The following is a 9,225-nucleotide window of genomic DNA, read 5'->3' on the forward strand; positions in this document are numbered from 1 at the left end:
AAAACCGAGTGTTCATCTGCAGGTGATGTGAAAATAAGACATATCAGTATATATGCTTGGCAGTTACCTTCTACCATGGGTTCTGGGAGGGAAGAATGGGCCCTAATATGGGTGACATAGAGAGGATAGGGACATGATCGCACAAGGGACTGCAGTTTTGTGAGGAGATGTCCATGGTTTTTTGTGTTGTAGATATCTGAGCTGTTTCAGTGGTGGGAAAAAGACCAAGCACATAAGCAGAATCAGAAACAGTATTAAGTGCAGAAGATATACAGGTTAACAGAGCAGTAAGAACAAACATTTGTTTGTTGCACTGAAGCGTACTCGCTTTGAATTGAGAGGTTTAAGCCAGGTCCATGTATGCCTCCTTTTCCAGTCGAGGAGCCATCAGTATAATACATGGGAGTGCCTGTAATTGGACTATTTTATAGATATTAGAAATTACAAATGACGTCTTTTTTAGGAAATCCCATAATTTACCCTTAGGGTAATGGTTTCCAGTGGTTCCAGAATATACTGCTAAGGCATTAAGGAGATCCATTTTCTTCACTATTTCCCTCAAGAAAAATAGGGAAGGGAAATAGGGAAGAAAAATGTTTTATAGAAATAGGAAGAGTGATAACGTGAGGTTCATTTCCCAATATTTGAAGACATCTGGTTCAGCCAAGGATATGAGGTCTGCAAGGAGGTCAGCATATGCAGTTAAAACCTTAGGAGCTCGGTGTTTCAAGTAGATCCATTCTAAAGGAGAGTCTTGTTGAGCTGTCACCCCTTCAGGGGTGTAGGGAATAGAAAATAACAGTAAAGGTAATGCAGGATCGTATCAATGCAAGAACATTTGATGAAGGCGTTCTTCAAGGAACTGAACTTCCTGTTCAGCCTGCAGTGTTAAGCTTTGAGGACTATCAAGGTTAGGGTCTCCCTGAAGAGTGGCAAATAGATGTGTAAGTTGATGTGTAGGAATACCCCAAATCGGGTGTAACCAATTAATATATCCTAATAATTTTTGCAAATCATTTAGAGTACTCTAAATGGAAGACTTCTGAGGACGAACGATTGTATGTTCTATAATACGACCCAAATAGGAGAAGGGTGGAATAAAATGTACCTTTTCAGGAGCTGTTATAAGACCGGCCTGTTGTAGGTACTGTTGTGTATTTGAAAACAATTGATGTAAGACCTCTGGGGTTGGGGCTGCTAGTAAGATATCATCCATGTTATGGATAATACAACATGTGGGATATAACTATCAAATGGGCTCAAGAATCTTTCCTAAAAAAAAAAAATACTGGCATGTCATAGGAGAGTTAGTGATGCCGTGAAGGAGAACTTTCCATTGAAATCTTTGTAAAGTTTCCTGTTGATTTACTGTTGGAATTGAAAACACAAAATGCTCTTTGTCTGAGGGGTGGATAGGAGTAGTGTAAAAGCAGTCTTATAAATCCAAAATTACTAAAGGCCATTTAGTAGGTATACAAGAGGGAGTAGGAAGTCCTGGTTGTAATGTACCCATAGTTACCATTGCAGCATTAATATTATGGAGATCCATTAATAATCTCCATTTGCCTAACCTTTTCTTTATAACAAAAATTAGAGAATTCCAAGGAGAAAAAGAAAGTTCAGTATGTCCTTTTTCTAATTGTTCTTGAATTAATTTTTAGAGCCTGCAGTTTTTCTAATGTGAGGGGCCATTGGGGAGTCCAAAAAGGCTTGTTACTTTTCCAGGTGATTGGAATTGGTGAAGGGGCTTTATCAGCTCCTGTGGCCCCTGTATAAAACCCAGCCCAGCACGAGTATCACTAGGGTTAAGATCTATAGGTTCATGCACCCCTTGTAAGTTTTACCTAAGCCTTTCCAGGGAATATACCCCATGTTTTTCATCTTTTTTTTTTTTTTTTTACAAGTGAGGATGGAGGTATGTGAATTTCAGCATCCCATTGTTGTAACAGATCTCATCCCAGAGATTAATGGGTACAGAAGCAATGTAAGGTTGAATATGACCTTGTAATCCCTCTGGGCCCGTACATGGCAGAGGTCAGCTATTTAGTCTTAATTGTTTAGTAGTTACATAGCCAAGACCTTCAAGGGCATAATCAGCAGGCATCGTAGGCCATGGGCATGGCCAACATTGACAAAAAATGATAGAGATCTCTGCTCCAGAATCTAAAAGCCCTTCAAATATTCATCCCTTAATAGAAAGCTTCACTTGTGGTCTACTTCCTTTAAACAGTTTCTTAGGAAAATAAATCTTTTTATTAGTACTACCGAATCCTCCTACCCTGAAGTTTGAAAATTGAGTATATAGGGAAGTAACAGAAGTTGGCCGACTCATTTGCCTGCTGGAAGGGTCCAAGGGAACAATGACATAAATCATAATTTGAATCTCACCATAATAATCGGGTTCTGTAACTCAAGCATGTACTGTAACTCCTTTCATAGTTAAAATACTCTGTCCAAGCGCGAGACCAACCGTATTTGGGGGTATAGGTCCATATAGGTTTGTTGACAATTTGTAAGGACATTGAGATGGATGTATAAAGCAAGCCTTAGGGAGAGGGATATCAAGAGCAGTGCTCCCCTGAGTAGCAGGGACTAAGTCCATTACTCAGAGTCCCTGTTGGGTACAAACTGAATAGAATAGTTCCATGACCCCACATTTACTGGGGCCTGGGGTTGGCTCCTTAGGGAGTTTCTCTGATGAGGGTTCTAACGGATTTCCATCTCTGCTGGTTTTTTATTTCTTAGCCCAATGTTTGCCTCCTTGACAGCAGGGACAAACATTAGGGGGTTGAATCTTGGATTTATTTAGGCAATTGGCAGGAATGGAAGCAGCCACACAGGGAGGGAGATGGCAATGGTTTTTGTTTTTTGGGGTTTTTTTAATGTGTCCTGCTTGTCCACAATTAAAACATTTTGCCTGCAATTGTTTTTGAACAGCCATGGTTTCTAATACTGTTACTCGGGCCTGATGTTTAAAGGATCCTACATTATGACAAGCTTTTAAATAATCCATGACATTTCCAGATTCTCTCAGAGGTCGAATCAGGGCCTGGCAGTCTTCATTAGCACTATCATATGCTAGTTGTTTCAAGAGCATTTCCTGAATTTGTCCTCCTCTTATCTGCTTTTCCAATTATTCTTTTAACCTGCCAATAAAATCAATGTATGGCTCTTTAGGCTCTTGTTGTATTTTTGTATAACTGGCAGTATAATTGGTACCCAAATTAATTTTTTGTCAGGCCTGTACGACTACATCACGTATGCGGTGAAGGGCTGCAGAGGGAAGTTATGAGTTTGATGATTAGAAGTCGTCCAAACCTCTGTTCCCATGAGCGTATCATAAGTGACTGCTACAACGTTCCTTCTCTGTCCTAAACAACTAACCTTTTCTGTGCCTCCTCAGAAAGCCACATTTTCCATTATAGAAATTCAGAAGAGGTTAATACCATCTTAGCTATGAGTTGAAAATCATAGGGAATCTAGTGGACATTATTGCCCCAACTGAATAAATATTCATAACAATAAGGACAAGTAGGCCCATACATGGAACAGGCCTTTTTAAATTCTCTTACAATCTCCATTTGCATCCCATCATAAGTATTTGGCCCACCAGCACGAAAAGTTACAGGGAAAACTAAGTGCAGGTCATGGGGGCAAGACAGTGTAGAAATAGAATTGTGGTTTTTTAGTTTGTGTTGGTCCTAATTGTAACATGAGTAAGTCATCCAACCCAGTGTCATTTCCCTCCCCGCCAAAGAGGCCTGCAGCTAATTGCTCATCCTCATGCCCAGAGGGAATCAGAGATGCAGTGGCCAAGGGAGAAACATGGCGTTTGTCCTTTTTGCCGAAAAATAATTTTTACTTTTAGTTTGAATTTGTCAGGTTGTTTCCTCATCAAACTCCGATGTATGCAGAGAGGCAACTCTTTCAGCCTTGAGATCCTCTTCCTTACATTCCGCTCCAAGAAATAAAATTACAAGGGCATCTGGCTAGCTCTGTCAGGAGAGCACCTGACTCTTGATCTTAGGATCATGAGTTCAAGTCCCACATTGGGTGTAGAGATTACTTAAAAAAAAAAAAAAAAAGAAATAAAATTACAGTTTTTACCAACGCCCATGTAACCCAAAATTCCACAGGAATTTTTTCACCTTGTCTATAATCCTTTTCCACATTATGGAATGTGCGCCCCCAAATTGCCACTTCCAAGGTTCTTTCATCAGGAAACCAAGGATTATATTCTCAAATAATATCCAGACATTTTCTTAATTGACATCTGGACACTCGAGCACCTTCCCGAGATAAAAGGTGTGGTATTAATGCTAGAAAAGACTGGGCACAACTTTGATTCTGCCCCATCCTTCTCACCTACCTCCCTCTGTGAGGGCCTCCGGACCACTGCGTGACTATTTGTCAATTTCAGGTTCGTGTTCGGGCTCCACTAGTCACCTTCACAAGGTGGGGATCCTGGTGATTGTAGCCGAAATGAAGGGGGGGGTGCGGATCTACTGACTGATGATCAGTAGACAGCTTTATTTATTAACAATCACTTCTCTTATACTTTACACAAGATCTGGTTACAGACGGGATATAGATTTACGTGCAGGACGTGAACTGCATGTGAGATGTGAGCTAAGTGCAGGACGTGGACTACGTGCAGGCAATCAAGTGCCACAAGTGCACAACAATGATTATCTTTTAGCTCTAAATGACAAGAGCAAGTTAAGGATTCTCCACACTTATCAGATCCATCTAAAGGAGGACATGAAAGCACTCTGGGGATCCTCCTGTGTTTATTCTGGGCATCAGCCTAGGTAGACTCTTGCGCTCCATCTCCTGGAGTTTTCTCTCAGGATCTGACAGGACCCTAGTCACATTGTCGAGGATCCAGGTTGTGTTCCGACAGGTTAGCTTTTTTCCTATTATCCTGGTACCATACAGTCCCAAAGCATTTATAAATCTCTGGGCATAAAACGAGTTCAGTGAACACAGTCTTTAGAATGTGATAGTCATGAAATAAAAATAAACTCACTCTTTTGTATACTCAGTAAGTTTAGTTAATATCAACTCTAAACACAAGTATTAGGTCATTAATATAATATTGCTATATATCTTTTCATTATTTTTATATTCAATCTTAATCTGAGTACACTTGTGATATTGGATATCAATTTGTCATCCATCATTAGTTTGTAAACATTTGCTGTTTTCATTGCTATCATTCATGAAGAATTATAAAACTGTCTAGTGACTGTAACATGTTACTTTTCTTACTCTTAGACATTTAGTTATCTATTTTTGCATAGTATGCTTTTCAAAAGACTATTTAGTTATTTTTATTTTTTATTATTTTTTATTAACATATAATGTATTATTTGTTTCAGGGGTACTAAATCATCAGTCTTAGACAATTTGCAGCACCCACCATAGCACATACCCTCCCCAGTGTCCATCACCCAGCCACCCTACCCTTCTTAGCCCCCTCCCCTCCAGCAACCCTCAGTGTTTGTTTCCTAAGATTAAGAATCTCCAGAGTTCCGTTCCTTGCTGCTGTGGACTCTGGGCAGCCGAGGTCGGTGAAGGATCTCAAGATGACTGGGCGAAAACTTGCTCTAAAAACCATTGACTGGGTAGCTTTTGGGGAGATCATACCCCGAAACCAGAAGGCCATTGCTAACTCCCTGAAATCTTGGAATGAGACACTTACCCCCAAGTTGGCTACTCTCCCTGAGAAACCCCCTGCTATCGACTGGGCTTACTACAAGGCCAATGTGGCGAAGGCTGGCTTAGTAGATGACTTTGAGAAGAAGTTCAATGCCCTGAAGATTCCTGTGACAGAGGATAAATACACTGTTCAGGTGGATGCTGAAGAAAAAGAAGATGTGAAAAGTTGTGCTGAGTTTTTTTTTGTCTCTCTCAAAGGCCAGGATTGTGGAATATGAAAAACAGCTGGAGAAGCTAAGGAACATAATTCCGTTTGATCAGATGACCATTGAGGACCTGAATGAAGCCTTCCCAGAAACCAAATTAGACAAGAAGAAGTATCCCTATTGGCCTCAGAAGCCAATCGAAAACTTATAAACTTGAGGTGGGGAAAGAGCTCTGGCCCTCATATTATAAATGCTGGACATTAAAAATAATGTATATGGGAAAAAAAAAAAAAGAATCTCCTATGGTTTGTTTCCCTCCCCAGTCCAGTCTTGTTTCATTTTTCCCTCCCTTCCCACCATTAACCCCCACTCTGCCTCTTAAACTCCTCATATCAGAGGGATCATATGATTGTTCTCTTTCTCTGCTTGACTTACTTTGTTTACCATAATGCCTCTAGTTCCATCCACATCATTGTAAATGGCAAGATTTCAGGGGTGTTTATATATATATATACATATACATCTAGGCTCTTTCCATAGTTTGGCTATTGTGGACATTGCTGCTATAAACATTCAGGTGCATGTGCCCCCTCTGTATCACTACATTTATATCTTTAGGGTAGATAACCCAGTAGTGTGATTTCTGGGTCATAGGGTAACTCTATTTTCAACTTTTTGAGGAACCTCCATACTATTTTCCACAGTGATTGCACCAGCTTGCATTCCCACCAACAAACATAGGAGGGTTACCCTTTCTCTTCATCCTAGCCAACATCTGTCATTTCCTGACTTATTAATTTTAGCTATTCAGACTGGTGAGAGGTGGTACCTCACTATGGTTTTGATTTGTATCTCCCTGATGATGTGTGATGTTGAGCACTTTTTCATGTCTTTATGGGCCATTTGGATGTCTTCTTCACAGAAATGTCTGTTCATGTCTTCTACCCATTTCTTGATTGGATTATTTGTTCTTTGGGTGTTGAGTTTGATAAGGTCTTTATAGATTTTGGATATTAGTCCTTTATCTGATATGTTTTTTGCAAATACATTCTGCCATTCTGTCAGTTGTCTTTTGGTTTTGTTGACTGTTTCCTTTGCTGAGCAAAAGCTTTTGATCTTGAAGAAGTCCCAGTAGTTCATTTTTTCCCTTGTTTCTCTTGCCTTTGGTGATGTTTCTAGGAAGAAGTTGATGTGGCTGAGGCCAAAGAGGTTATTGCCTGTGTTATCCTCAAGGATTTTGATGGATTCCTTTCTCACATTGAGGTCTTTCATCCATTTTGGGTCTATTTTTGTGTGTGGTGTAAGGAGATGGTCCAGTTTCATTCTTCGGCATGTGGCTGTCCAAGTTTCCCAACACCATTTGTTGAAGAGGCTATCTTTTTTCCATTGGACATTCTTTCCTGATTTATCAAAGATTAGTTGACCATAGAGTTGAGGGTCCATTTCTGGGCTCTCTATTCTGTTCTATTGATCTATGTGTCTGTTTTTGTGCCAGTACCATGTTGTCTTGATGATGACAGCTTTGTAAAAGAGTTTGAAGTCTGGAATTGTGATGCCACCAACTCTGGCTTTCTTTTTCAACATTCTCTGGCTATTTGAGGTCTTTCCTGGTTCCATATAAATTTTAGGATCATTTGTTCCATTTCTTTGAGAAAAGTTGATGGTGTTTTGATAGGGATTGTGTTAAATGTATAGATTGCTTTAGGTAGTATAGACATTTTTACAATATTTGTTCTTCCAACCCATAAGCATAGAACATTTTTCCATTTCTTTGTGTCTTCCTCAATTTCTTTCATGAGTACTTTGTAGTCTTCTGAGTGCAGATTCTTTGCCTCTTTGGTTAGGTTTATTCCTGGGTATCTTATGGTTTTGGGTGCAATTATAAATGGGGTCGATTCCTTAATTCTCTTTTTTCTGTCTTGCTGCTGTTGTATAGAAATGCAACTGATTTCTGTGCATTGATTTATGTCCTGACACTTTACTGAATTCCTGTATGAGTTCTAGCAGTTTTTGAGTAGAGTTTTGGGTTTTCCACATAAGGTATCCTATCATCTGCAAAGACTGAGAGTTTGACTTCTTCTTTGCCAATTTGAATATATTTTATTTCTTTATGTTGTCTCATTGCTGAGGCTAGGACTTTTAATACTATGTTGAATAGCAGTGGTGATAGTGGACAGCCCTGCCTTGTTTCTGATCTTAGGGGAAAAGCTCTCAGTTTTTCCCCCATTGAGAATGATATTCGCTGTGGGTTTTTCATAGATGGCTTTGATGATATTGAGGTATGTACCCTCTATCCCTACACTGTGAAGAGTTCTGATCAAGAAAAGATGCTGTACTTTGTCAAATGCTTTTTTCAGCATCTATGAGAGTATCATATGGTTCTTGTTCTTTCTTTTATTAATGTATTATATCACATTGATTGATTTGTGGATGTTGAACCAACCTTGCAACCCTGGAATAAATCCCACTTGGTCATGGTGAATAATCCTCTTAATGTACAGTTGGATCCTATTGGCTAGTATTTTGGTGAGAATTTTTTCATCTGTGTTCATCAGGGATATTGGTCTGTAATTCTCCTTTTTGATGGAATCTTTGTCTTGTTTTGGGATCAAGGTGATGCTGGCCTCATAAAATGAGTTTGGAAGTTTTCCTTCCATTTTTTGGAACAGTTTCAGGAGAATAGGTATTAATTCTTCTTTAACTGTTTGGTAGAATTCCCTTGGGAAGCTGTCTGGCCCTGGGCTCTTTTTGGGGAGAGATTTTTGATGACTGCTTCAATCCTTACCAGTTATGGGTCTGTTCAGGTTTTCTATTTCTTCCTGGTTCAGTTTTGGTAGTTTATAAGTCACTAGGAATGCATTCATTTCTTCCACATTGTCAAATTTTCTGGCATATAGTTACTCATAATATGTTCTTATAATTGTTCATACTTCTTTGGTGTTAGTTGTGATCTCTCCTCTTTCATTCATGATTTTATTAATTTGTGTCCTTTCTCTTTTCTTTTTGATTAGTCTGGCCAAGGGATTATCAGTCTTAATAATTCTTTCAAAGAACCAGCTCCTAGTGTCCTTGATTTTTTTCCTACTGTTCTTTTGGTTTCTATTTCCTTGATTTCTGCTCTGATCTTTATGAGTTCTCTTCTCCTGCTGGGTTTAGGTTTTCTTTGCTGTTCTTCCTCCAGCTCCTTTAGGTGTAGAGTGAGGTTGTGTGCTTGAGACCTTTCTTGTTTCTTGAGAAAGTCTTGTATTACTATGTATTTTCCTCTCAGGACCACCTTTGTAGTGTCCCAAAGATTTTGGACAGTTGTGTTTTCATTTTCATTTATTTCCATAAATTTTTTTCAATTCTTCTTTAATTT

General features: G+C 39.2%; 1 pseudogene; it reads left to right on the forward strand.

The window, feature by feature from the left end:
* The first annotated feature begins 5,549 nt into the window (after positions 1–5,549).
* Positions 5,550–6,118, forward strand: LOC122901000 (annotated as a pseudogene).
* Positions 6,119–9,225: the final 3,107 nt, after the last annotated feature.

Source organism: Neovison vison, chromosome 1, assembly GCF_020171115.1.
Source record: "Neovison vison isolate M4711 chromosome 1, ASM_NN_V1, whole genome shotgun sequence".
NCBI classification, from domain to species: Eukaryota; Metazoa; Chordata; class Mammalia; order Carnivora; family Mustelidae; genus Neogale; species Neogale vison.